Raw genomic sequence first — 3,292 nt, 5'->3', positions numbered from 1 at the left:
GCAGATAAGTGTATTAGAAAACTGTGGTACATCTACACAATGGAATACTATGCCACTATAAAAAAGAAGGAATTTTTACCATTTGTAACAGCATGGATGGAACTGGAGAGCATTATGTAAGTAAAATAAGCCAGTCAGAGAAAGGTGAATATCACATGATCTCACTCATATGTGGCATATAATGATCAACATAAACTGATGAACAAAAATAGGTCCAGAGACAAGGGGCGGGGCGGGGGGGCGGGTGTTAGAGATCAACCAAAGGACTTATATGCATGCAGATTAGCATAACCAGTGGACACAGACACTGGGGCAATGGGGCCTTGCCCTTGGGGGTGGGTGGCAGGGTGGGTGGTGAATCAGGGAAAAGGAGACAGATGTAATACTTTAAACAATAAATAAATATAAACAAACAAATAAATAAATACTGGTATATGATGCATTCAAAAAATATGATCCACTGCATAATGTTATATAGATATTTTATTTTTGGTTCGCTTCTTAAAAGAGAGTACTTGCTCCATGCATGTCTACCTTTGCTCCAGCAACTTTAAAAAAATAATAAAAATGGATATTAAAATATTTGCTATTCAAAGATTAAAAAGTATCCCTAACAGAATATTCAAGTCTATGTCTATTATTAAAAAAATAAGAAATTGTTGTCTATAAATTTTATGCACTTAAAAAAAACAATAATAATAATACTCATTAAGAGTTTTTAAATTATGGAGGAAATAAGTAGGTAGAAAAAATATAAATGCTTCAACATTGCTTGCTAAGGAACAATTTACTAAAGTGCTCTAAGAAAACAAGTTTTTAAAAATCAGCACTACTTTGAACAAAGTCATAAGAATAATAATTATCTTTATTTTGGTCTCATAATCAATTCTTATTTATCCTGATTATTTGCCAGTATTTCTATGAGTCCAGATATTTCTATAATTTTTTTCATTTTAAATATATCTATTTTTGTTGATAATATTACAAATATCTCCCATTTTCCCCTTCCTCCCACCTCCTCCCACACCTTATCTGCTCAGGCCTTCACTACCCTATTGCCCATGTCCATGGGCTATGTATATAAATATAAAATAATTTTAAAAGTTCTTTGGTTTGTCTCTTCTCATACCCTCAACCCCACATCAGGGTATGTCAGTCTGTTCCATGCCTCCCTGCTTCAGGTCTTATTTTGTTGGTCAATTCATTTTGTTCATTAGATTCCACAAATAAATGAGATCCTGTGATATTTGTCTTTCTCAGTTTGGCTTATTTCATTTAGCACAATATTTTCCAGGTCCATCCATGCTGTCCCAAAGGGTAAGAGATCCCTCTATTTAACAGCTGCATAATATTCCTACAGTTTTTTTATCCATTCATCTACTGATGGACACTTGAGCTGTTTCTAAATCTTAGCTATGATAAATAGTGCTGCTATGGAGAGAACCAAGCCTACACTGACTGCCTCCCACAATCACATCAAAATGACAACTAAAATACAAAACAACCATCATCCAGAACCCAGTATTACTGGAAAGCTGGTTGAATGAAAGTCCTATCACTAGAGAAGTAAAGAAGAAAGCACACTAACACTGATAGAAGGAGGGGCAGAATAGGCTTGTCCGGCACCCAGGTGTGCCGCTTTTTTAATCAGTAGGAAGATCATCTCTTCAGAGGCCGCTGGGAAGAGCAAGGGGTCCCAGCCCCACACCAGACCCCCAGCCCAGGGTACCAGATCTGGAAAGAGAAGTCCCTATGGGCAATAAGAACTACAGGCTGTAAAAAACAATGTAGATTGGGGCTCAGTGACACAGAGGCTGTTGGAGACCTAGCTGTTCCTCTTAAAAGACCTGCACCATGAACTGAACTTACCAAGTCCTGCTTCCTCTGAGCTCCAGCACCAGGGTGAGGCTCTGGGGGACACACATGTATGATGAAGAACTGGATTGTCTGGCATTGGAGCAGGAACTTGGGGTGGCTTTCTTCCAGATGAAGGTGCTCACAGGAATCATTGTTCCTATGCTGGGAACGCCCTGGTTGCAGGATTGACTGGCAGCCATTTCTGTTTGCTATGCCCTGGTGATTCCCTATGACCCTACCTCATCCAATTTACAACCCCACCCAAGCTGTGTGCAGTGGCTTTTGCATATAAATGGCCTGTCCTTTCTCAGACTAAAACCTCTCAAACAAGCTGCAAGATCAGGGAGCCCCAAACCTATTAATAAAAGGCCCAAGACCTGGCAACAGCACCAGCCTGCCTTGCTTCGCAGCTGGGCCTCGTCTGAACACTTCCAAACCCAACACAAAGAGGAAGTATCTGCAGATCTCTCTGTAGCTCCTACTGGATGGCCTCAGGAAATGGCTGACTTTATACTTCCCTGGAGACCCAAGAGCTAGTATACTCAGTGGTCAGTGTCAGACAATATCAGATTACAACTCTTCACATCCATAAGTGACACACTCAAAGGGGAGACTCAGTGAGCACCAAAGCCCCACTGAAGCAAGTCCTGCTCCATAGGGGTGTCTCCTGCACAGCAGCTCTCCCACTGTAGTCTCAGCTAGTCCTCACAGCCAATTGGCTTGGGGGTAAATTCCTCTGAGTGACATCAATAGCAGTTAAGTCTCAACTACAACAAAACTGTCCTCACAGCCCACAAAGGGGTACACTAGAGCTCCCAGCTCAGGTGACTGGGGAGGCTGAGCCACTGGGCCCTATAGATCACCTACAACACAAGGCCACTCTACCAACTCAAAAGACGTAGTAGCTCTACCCAATACATAGAAACAAACACAGGGAAGCAGTCAAAATGTGGAGACAAAGAAACATGTCACAAATGAAAGAAATGAATGAAAGCAAAATACTGGATATAGAGTTCAAAACCATGGTTATAAGGTTACTCAAGAATCTTCTATAAACTTCCATGAAAATGGAAAAGGATCAGTCAGAAATTAAGCATACACTGACTGAAATAAAGAATAATATACAGGGATTCAAGAGTAGAGGTTTCTGAGAATCAAATCAACTATTTGAAATACAAAGAAGCAAAAAACACCCATCCAGAGAGCAAAAATAAAAAAGAATCCCAAAATATGAAGCTAGTGTAAGGAGCCTCTGGGACAACTTCAAGTGTACCAACATTGGTATTATGGGGGTGCCAGAAGAAGAGCAAGAGCAGGATATTAAAAACCTATTTGAAGAAATAATAACAGAAAACTTCGCTTACCTGGTGAAAGAAATAGACTTACAAGAGAGACTTACAGAGAGTCCCAAACAAGAAGAATTCAAAGATGACCA

The sequence above is a fragment of the Myotis davidii genome, unplaced genomic scaffold (genome assembly GCF_000327345.1).
Source record: "Myotis davidii unplaced genomic scaffold, ASM32734v1 scaffold494, whole genome shotgun sequence".
Lineage (NCBI taxonomy): Eukaryota > Metazoa > Chordata > Mammalia > Chiroptera > Vespertilionidae > Myotis > Myotis davidii.
Note: the sequence above shows the minus strand (reverse complement) of the source record.